Genomic DNA, 11185 nt, shown 5'->3' on the forward strand with positions numbered 1-11185 from the left:
CAAATAAACAAACAAATAAACAAACAAACGCTCTGTTATTTATATGAGTTTATCTACAGACAAAATATTGATGCTGTCCCTAGGTGATGGTTCTAATCAAACACTATATTTGATAAAAAAAATATCCGAAGACCTGTTTCTTTGAAAGAAGTTTCAGCTCGCCCCGCAGGAACCATCAGCATCAGGAAAAAAGTCAAAATGATACACCTGATGTAGCAAAGCTCCCTGGTGGTTGTCAGAATTGCAAAATGCGTACACTAACATTTAAGAATATGGACAAGACGACACAATTTTACCCCTTTTTGTGAATTTCCAAGTTAAGGGTCTCTTGTTTAAGTGGAAAACAAAATGGCCAACACGAGGTCATCTTGGATTTTGACAGCTGAATTTGTTATCAATATTTCTTTAAAATTGTGGACGCAAAATCCCTATGTGATCTCTTGTCTTGATCAATCAGTCTATTTGGTATTGTTCTACCTTCAAAATAGAGCAAATTATTTTCTAAATTCTCCTAATTTTCTTGTTTATCTCTTCTACCATTCCCTTTTACAATACAGATTTTATTTATACAATACAGATTATCTCTTTTTTACTAAACAGATTATATTTTTAAATATGTCTCAAGTACACGTATTTGCTTTATTGCAGTTAGACGTACATGTAAAACTATTTCAGGTAAAAGTAGATTTCAACTGATTCCACGAGGAAATGGGATATCTGAAAAGCTCTTTACACATATCAGAGAATCTTACTACTATATTCAGATCCGTCGTTTCTAAATTATATAGCATTGTTAGATCTCTGCTATCCCTTTAAAATGTATTATTTTATATAAGATATGTTATCACGATAATATGCCGAAACACAGTACAACATGAAATTATAATTTAACTCATTCCTTTACAATAATTATACACAACGATTTTTTTTCAAATATGTATGTGCGTATTTCACGAGACACAAATTGCATGGAAATTGTAAGAAAAAATAATCTGACACTTTCTCAATTAAAATAAGCGCCTATATCATCTACTGTCAAACGTACATGTAATGAATTATAGCGAATCGTGAAAATTGGAGATTATATCTCATTTGCATATTTAAATTGCTCATTTAAATATGATGTAAAATTTGGGCATAGTAACATTTATGTATTTTTCTGGGTTCTGATCTAGCCCACCATCCTCCCTTTAGTGCCATTCCTATAAAGGACTGCTAACAACCGAACACCTGGGTGAGGTCTGATTTACATATTTCTTATTGTTAACTTGTAATAAATTGTAAAACATTAACCAAAAGAAATGGTCCGGAGTTATATATGGGCATAGAGTACAAAATTCACTATTGGAATTTTCCTTACTACCAGACATTTGGTAAAATGCAGAAATTTTCAAGGAAATTGTTTTGCTTTCAAACGTTAGGTGAACGTTACCATATGAATGCTAATGAATGTTGTTGAATATAATGAAACACAACATTCTGAACGCAGATAGACACAGTAATCTAATTTTCAAATTTACACATTTTGATATTACATATGTACCCTCTGTCTGATCTTCGATGAAATTAGTAAATTAATGTATTTTTAAATCATTAGGTTTGCACACCAACGCTGTCACGAATGTTTTGCCGTATATAGCAAGGCTGCTAAATAGTGGGATTAACGTCTCCAAACGAGACCAAGTGTGGTTTTCCTGGCTTGCCTGGGTTGTCACATGAACACAGTTCCCTTGCAGTTAAGCTTCTGAACTCTGACCCCTATCTGAGAGAGTGTCCTAGGCTCGGCTATAACCGGAACAAGGACACTAATCCTCGTCAATCAACCCCTATCTGAGTATAATGATAATCGTTATAATTCCAACTTTTAACTTACCTCTAGAACACATGTCGTGCTATGTTATGACCACCGGTACAGTTGACAGATTAATTTATATTAAATTAAATTCAACTCTATTGGAACTTTTATAACTACAACTGTACTTTTATATATAAATGAATTTTACCTACACATACCGTCATGAAAACATCGCCCATTGTCGTAATGATCATCCCAAAACGTCGTGTTACGGTAACGCGACTTAAATGCAAGGTTGATCTCAGGTTTTTGGTCTTGATTTCTTTCTTTTACAGCCCTTCCCACAGAAATGGTATTGCTTTGCCCAATGGACTATGGTTATGTACATCATGTACGTATGGTTATTGAACACATATTCGGACATTATGTAAACGTGTTCCAAGCGTGCAAAATAAGGTAAAGTCAACACAAATTATCATTCTAAATGCTGTACAAGGCTCGTCGTTTCAAGAAAACAGGACAACGTAACTATTCGGACATCGTTAAATGACGGACTTAAATTGTCCAAACACTTAACTGTATATCATAATACGGTACTCATTTACCCCTTATTTCATTTCTCTGCATACACATACAAAATAACTTGGCTACGTGCATGATCACAAAATCATTCGGGCCTCTCCGCAATATTTCGACAACAGACAGGTGTTCTTAATATTGTTTGACATGATTTACCAGTTGAAGAGTAAAAAACGTAAAGAAGGAGCACGTGTAATACACTTTCTGGCTTTCTGATTGGTCCGAAATGATTGTTTATGATTGGGCGTCCTGTTAACGAAATAAATGCCTTCTAAAAAACAATTAGTCCACCGCATCCCCTCTCTACTCCACCAACTTTCCACAAAAAACATATCAGAAAAAGATATGCTTCTACGTGGTTATATAATGTAAAACAGTAGCAATTGTAAGCTATTCAGCTTGTAGAAATATCATATTTTCGACATTAATAGTTAAAGTCGATGCGTTCAAATTTGACTTCCGGTTATTTTGTATTTCATAAATGGAAGAAATCTGGTAACAGAGTGTTTTTGCAGTATAAACACTTTCAACTGGTGTATATGGCAAGCCAAGTTGTCATTTATTCGCGGAGCAATTTTGATCCGGTATTTTACCAAATTATATAAGATATCCTTGTATGTTTATGAGATTACTTGTATGTTTATGAGATATCTTATATGATATGAGATATCTTATATGTTTATGATATATCTTATATGGTTATGAGATATCTTATATGTTTATGAGATATCTTATATGTTTATGAGATATCTGATATGTTTATAAGATATCTTATATGTTTATGAGATATCTTATATGTTTATGAGATATATTATATGTTTATGAGATATCCTATATGTTTATGAGATATCTTATATGTTTATGAGATATCTTATATGGTTATGAGATATCATATATGTTTATGAGATATATTATATGTTTATGAGATATCCTATATGTTTATGAGATATCTTATATGTTTATGAGATATCTTATATGTTTATGAGATATCATATATGTTTATGAGATATATGATATGTTTATGAGATATCCTATATGTTTATGAGATATCTTATATGTTTATGAGATATCTTATATGTTTATGAGATATCTTATATGTTTATGAGATATCTTATATGGTTATGAGATATCATATATGTTTATGAGATATATTATATGTTTATGAGATATCCTATATGTTAATGAGATATCTTATATGTTTATAAGATATCATATATATTTATGAGATATATGATATGTTTATGAGATATATTATATGTTTATGAGATATATTACATGTTTATGAGATATATTATTTGTTTATGAGATATATTACATGTTTATGAGATATATTATATGTTTATGAGATATATGATATGTTTATGAGATATCCTATATGTTTATGAGATATCTTATATGTTTATGAGATATCTTATATGTTTATGAGATATATTATATGTTTATGAGATATATTATATGTTTATGAGATATATTACATGTTTATGAGATATATTATATGTTTATGAGATATATTACATGTTTATGAGATATATTATTTGTTTATGAGATATATTACATGTTTATGAGATATATTATATGTTTATGAGATATATTACATGTTGATAAGATATATTATATGTTTATGAGATATCTTATATGTTTATGAGATATCTTATATGTTTATGAGATATCATATATGTTTATGAGATATCTTATATGGTTATGAGATATCATATATGTTTATGAGATATATTATATGTTTATGAGATATCCTATATGTTAATGAGATATCTTATATGTTTATAAGATATCATATATGTTTATGAGATATATGATATGTTTATGAGATATATTATATGTTTATGAGATATATTACATGTTTATGAGATATATTATTTGTTTATGAGATATATTACATGTTTATGAGATATATTATATGTTTATGAGATATATTATATGTTGATGAGATATATTATATGTTTATGAGATATATTACATGTTTATGAGATATATTATATGTTTATGAGATATATTACATGTTTATGAGATATATTATTTGTTTATGAGATATATTACATGTTTATGAGATATATTATATGTTTATGAGATATATTATTTGTTTATGAGATATATTACATGTTTATGAGATATATTATATGTTTATGAGATATATTACATGTTGATAAGATATATTATATGTTTATGAGATATCTTATATGTTTATGAGATATCTTATATGTTTATGAGATATCTTATATGTTTATGAGATATCTAATACACGTATGTTAATGAGATATCTTATTGAAAGTTTATAAGATATCTTATATCTTTTTTAAGATATCTTATACACGAATTATAAAAGATATCTTATATAATTTTCTTTATAATATGTCTTCTATCTTTTATGAGATATCGTATATAGTATATAAGATGTGGTTGTTTAACGTCCTATTAACAGCCAGGGTCATTAAGGACGTGCCAGGTTTGGAGGTGGAGGAAAGCCGGAGTACCCGGAGAAAAACCAATGGCCTACGGTCAGTACCTGGCAACTGCCCCACGTAGGTTTCGAACTCGCAACCCAGAGGGCTAGTGATAAAATGTCGGGACACCTTAACCACTCGGCCACCGCCGAATATAATTATAAGATATCTTATATAATCATAAGATATCTTATATAATTTGGGTAATCCCTGGATCAACGTTGCTCCGTGAATAAATAACAACTTGGCTTGCCATAGGAGTGGATTAAAAGAAGCAGCACTTTTTCATCAAAACACCGTGCTTACTGCGGAAAAGCGAAATTAACAAAATAAACATTTACACGGTTTTTCATACGACTCAATAAGGTAGCAACAGGTTTCATTTTGATATTAAGAGTTCACATTCCTCCTAGTGAACTTTCTTGACCTTTAACTTTCTACTAACCAAACAATGAGATTATCACGAGATCTGCGGAATTTTTCTTTTGAACATAAGATGTTGACCTCGACTCACCCGAACATTCTCGTGTTTCCATATACGGGCTGTTGACCAAATATAATGATATTTACAAAATGGATCTTGTTTACTTCAGAATTTTGTCTGTATTCTTTTACAAAATATTGTTGTTGATATTATTTTTTAAGTGATTCAGTCATTCAATGCGATTTTCATTTTTTAACAAATGAATTAAGATATAGATGAAAATCAATTTCATTCTACAACTGTATTGACTAGATCATGATTTAGACAAAAGTGGGTTCTAATTCAATTGATATTTAAGCTCATAATACTTGGACAAAACTCTTGTGGAAAAGAGGTGACGTATTTAAGCATAAAATGCACTGAGCACATTGATACTGGAAGTAACGTCCGAATTCAGCTGGACGCTTACAAGTAAAGCTAGCCCGAGTTTCCTCTGGCCCTGACACCAGACGTGGTGACAGGGCCAGAGAAAACTCGGGCTAGCTTATAGCTAACAATTAATGCGAGAATACGAACAAAATCCGGGCGTTGTTACAGCCTGGTTAAGGCACTTCAAATTTCATTGATCCCGAGTCCATAAACATTTGATTCTGCCTTCAATCTAACCAAACATCCATCGAGTTAGTTTGTTATCAGTGCCCTGCTACAATTTGGCGATGGGGTGAGAATTATCGCTTAGAGTCTGGACGGGTGAGTTTGTCAAAATGTCACCGGCTGACATTATCATTGTCGAATGGTAAACACGGGTAGGTTTATTGGAAGACTTTATCGTACAGTAGGGAATTAAAATCAAATTCAGCAAACATGGGCATGGCGTCAGGAAAGTGACATCATTAGATATCGCCTTGTTGCACAGGGACTTGGCATGAATTTCTAGCTCACTGGCCATAAATATTTACCGTAAAGGTTGGAAATTCGTACCAAATCCCTGTGTCCTGTTGGCATTCCTCGTAAGTGAGACTGGCTTTAGACCGAAGATTTCACTTTCAGACAGATTTATTATGAAATAAGTATTCTGTTAACCTGTTAAAATTGGTTATGTTGAGGCGACTAATGTGACAGTCACCACAATATCCCTCTTCATTATGTTGAGGCGACCAATTGAATTGGTGTCACTCTACCTTACTCAGGTGTGACATTTCAGTGTGACGACACTATACAATCATTCATCAGCGATCCAATCATTTGTCGACACCGTCTTAAATGACCATAATGGAGCATACAACAATTCTAAACAAAATCAGACAAACTCCTCAGTCCATTGACCGTCAGATAAATAAGTTATCTGAAAGGTAACGATAACATAAGTATTAAACTCGACATTTAGGAAATTTTGACACGTGAAGAAATTCCAGACAAGTAACATTGGCATTTACGTAAGTATGAACATATTGCATTACAGTATATTGAGGGTTGGAGTTCTGAAACAGGTACCCAGACCCGATTTCCTACAAGATATCTCAAATTTCTTAAGTAAGATCGGTGCCTCGATAGATTTGTCAGACAGGGTACGTGACGGCTCTTAAATCAAAATGAAGCTGTTGAAATATCTTCGTTTTTTTGGGTTTTTGTTTTTATCTGAAAGTCTATTTCTCAAGTTCCACCCTAAGTTTTTCAGAGAGAAGTATATACTTGGCTCGGTTTTCCTATAAACATTAATCTTTCTATGAGTTACTGAGTGGATATAATCAGCTTAACCTTGTAGCATCAGTCGGTGGTAGGAGACTCATAGTTTAAAAGTGTTACGGTGTATGGATAACATATTATTTGATAATGGCTTTATCATAAATTTTATTTAAACTCCATAAAATATACTTCATCTCGACCTCATTATCGCAGACTATGAGGAAGAAAACTACATTATATGTTGATGTCTTTGGACATCTTGGACAAATTGCCCCAACCTACCCAGGCGCGGATCCAGGAATTTGAAAAAGGGGGAGGGGGGTCCAGTAACTGTGTGTACCAAATTTTCGTTATTTCACTGTCGCTTGGCGTCTTGTTGTGGCTACAAACGATACTATATTAACCATCACAGTTTGATTACTGTAGACTAATCAATGACCATGCCAAACCATACGTTAACACAGGGGCCTGAGATTTGTTAGCCAGGGTATATTCAGTCCTATACTAGTGTTTGTAGAGCAATTTTAGTCGTTTCAGAAAGTTGTGTTCACAAAAACAATACCTATCTCGACCCCTCGAGCTTTTGATTTATTCTATCCATACCATCAGTCAAAATACACCTAGACTGTATGGCAAAGTATCAGATCCCTGTGTCCGAAACGTCTCGATATTACTCTATATACGCTAGGATATATCAAAATACACATAGATTGTATGACAAATTGTCAGGTCCCTGTGTCAGAAAGTTCTCAAAAGTACTATATACGCTAGGATATGTCAAAATACACATAGACTGTATGACAAATTGTCAGGTCCCTGTGTCTGAAAGGTCTCAAAAGTACGATATACGCTAGGATATATCAAAATACACCTAGTTTGTATGACAAATTGTCAGGTCCCTGTGTGAGAAAGGTTTCAAAAGTACTATATATACGCTAGGATATATCAAAATACACATAGATTGTATGACAAATTGCCGGGTCCCTGTGTCCGAAACGTCTCAAAAGTACTTTATACCCTAGGATATATCAAAATCCACCTAGACTGTCTGACAAATTCTCAGGTCCCTGTGTCTGAAATGTCTCAAAAGTCTATTCACACTAGGATAGGTCCAATTACTGAAACGTCTCAAAAGTCAAATATACACCTAGACTGTAACAAATTCTCAGGTCACTGTGTAACCTGTATAAAAATATCTTCTTCGTATCCAATCTCTGTTATGAAGGGAACCGCAATGCACTCTGGGAGATATTGCTTCGTATCTATATGACTGCATTGATGAAGATTGAAAAGGGATTTTACTGTCGACTATAAGATTGGCGAGCAAGTCTAACAGCATAATTATTATTAAAGTGCATTTTGTAGATAATACTGCAGTGTAATGGGTAAACACAGCTACGTGCCAGAGAGTTATAAGCGGCCGCTTCACACAAGGACATGAGCACTTCCAAAAAAAAGGATACATTTTCAATTTAGAATGATATTACGTCATCCTTTTCCTATCATATAACAGCTACATGTATAATTCATAATTGAAATAAGCATATGTTAACTTGATTTATTTCAAAGACGAATAATTAACACATTTCGGTCACGCATTAGCACGAGTTTCCTCTGGCCCTGACATCAGACATACATGGTGTCAGGGCCAGAGGAAACTCGGGATAGGTCACGCATATAGTGTGTATTTTTCCTCTAGTTAATATTTTCATGAACGTTGAAAGTCCTAGATTTACATGTAAATATAATGTTTTTGTATCACCCAAGAGAACTTCTATCCATTCTTTACAGTTGGTGTATAAAGGATTTTGATAAGTCAGGACAGATTCATTTGTATAGACATTGGTGACTCGTTATTTCGGACACTAATTTGTGTGAAAAGTGGAGCATCATTAGTCCGGACATTTTGTGTATATAATAGAACTCGTTATTCCGGATATTTTGTCTTTTGTATGGTTAACCACGTTTGTGTGGAGATAACGGTTTGTGTATAATGGATCTCGTTAATCAGGACACTGTGTTGTTAGGGATATTTGGTTCGTTTACAGTGAAGTACCCTAGTCCGGATTTTCCGGTTTGTGTGTACAGGAGTCGTAAAAACGGACACGGATTATGCTGAGGTGGAACAGTGCCATTTTGGATCCAGTGGTTTGTATAGTACAACCTTGTCCTCTTAACAAGGGTTCTATTACAATTACATGATCTGTGTCCACACAATTTTGCTCGTATATCGAAATTTCCATTAGAAACACCAGAAAGAGGCTCCTCCCCGAATATTGTATTGTTTCGGGTAAAATGAATATATAAAATATTGTACATACTTTTTATAGTACATGGTTCAATGGGAGTATGTTGAGTACATCGCCTCTTCTTTCTAGCAACCTCATTCTTCCTAAAAAAAATTAGTGTTCGCCCGTGTGAGGTAGACTTGGGGTTCTGTCCCATGGCCGAAACTTCAAGAGTCTATACAAATTGTAGTTGCTACTCATGTTTGGTGCTCAGTATTTTCAGGAGTTGGCCGACTGGTTTGCCCGTTGTCAGTATACTGTGACCGGGTGGTATGTCCTGCTGGGTGTCTTCGGCAGTACGCTTCAGTGAGATAGCACTATAAAGTCGACATAAACATGAATATACTGCAGTCTTTCAAACCAAACATACATTCACAACACACATGCATCTCGCACACTGGGGATACCGTCCTTAAATGAACTTAGCTGTTGTAAGGACGTTAAACAATACAAAAAGCCACATCGAATAAGATTTAGGCTGTGTTACAACAAATTTATAAAATAACCCCTCACTACTATTTGCTTGAAAACCAGCCAAGGCCATTTGCCGAAAAACAACCGAAAGCCATGCACTGTTAGAGGATTAATGGATCAATAATGAATCCACATTGGAACGGGAAGAAATCTTCTAAAAGTGCACAGGGATTATTAGATTATACGCAGCTCACCGTATGTAAAGGCATGTGTGAATTATACGATAATTGCCATGTTTACGAGGAAACGAAACGACCGCATCACAGTTGCTTCCATCACAGGCGTCTGCATCTGGTTATTATTTATAGAAAAAAGTAGGAGTAGGGGTTAATATATATTTTTTCTCTATAAATAAGAACCAAATGCAGACGCCTGTGCTGTCATGTAGATTCGAGCTTCAATGTCTTTCAATGATTTGTGGTGGCACTTGCTTGACAAGCGGACATTTAGTGGCAATGGTTGGACAAACACTGAATTTCGTCGGCAATTGTTGGACAAACGGACTTTCGGTAGCAATGGTTGGACAAACACTGACATTCGGTGGTAAATGTTGGACAAACGGACTTCCGATGGCAATAGTTGGACAAACGGACAGTAGGTGGCAATAGTTGGACAAACGGATGGGAGATAGCAATGGTCTAGCGATGACATTGGTTAGATAAACAGATTTACGGTGGCAATGGTTGGACAGACGGACTGTAGGTGGCAATACTTAGACAAACGGACTGTTTGTGGCAATACTTAGACAAACGGACTTTTGTGGCAATAGTTAGACAAACGAACTGTTTGTGGCAATAGTTAGACAAACGAACTTTTTGTGGCAATAGTTAAACAAACGAACTGTTGGTGGCAATAGTTGGATAAACGGACAGTAGGTGGCAATAGTTGGATAAACGGACTGTAGGTGGCATTGGTTAGACAAACGGACTGTAGGTGGCATTGGTTAGACAAACGGACTGTAGGTGGTATTGGTTAGACAAACGGACTGTAGGTGGTATTGGTTAGACAAACGGACTGGAAATTGTATATACTATTTCTAATAGAGGTATAATAATTCACTGTTACATTGGTGGATTGTAATAGACAGTAGTTAGTACAGTATATCAGGAATATTGAGAAAATTATTTAAACTTATTTGATTACTGTGACCTTATCAAGGTCATTTACACGTACGAGCTTTAAAGTGTTCCATCCCAGGTACCTACCGACCAAAATATTAGTAAGGTGCTTTGAGTCTCCGTAAACTTGAAAATATTCTTTAAAACAAGAGTTGTCAGAAGACGATAGCTCGCACAGTGGGTTTAAATTCAGAATCAGTTTTTTGAAAGTAGGTCAAAGGTCACGATCAAGGTCAGCAGGTCTGTAAATGTACTACCAATGGAAATATCTTGTCACAAGATCAAACAACTTTTAAAATATCAAAGCCCTTTCTCATACGGTTAACATTATGTGGCAAAAGTTGAATGCACTCTGTCCAAGA

This window comes from Pecten maximus, chromosome 10 (genome assembly GCF_902652985.1).
Source record: "Pecten maximus chromosome 10, xPecMax1.1, whole genome shotgun sequence".
Classification (NCBI taxonomy): domain Eukaryota; kingdom Metazoa; phylum Mollusca; class Bivalvia; order Pectinida; family Pectinidae; genus Pecten; species Pecten maximus.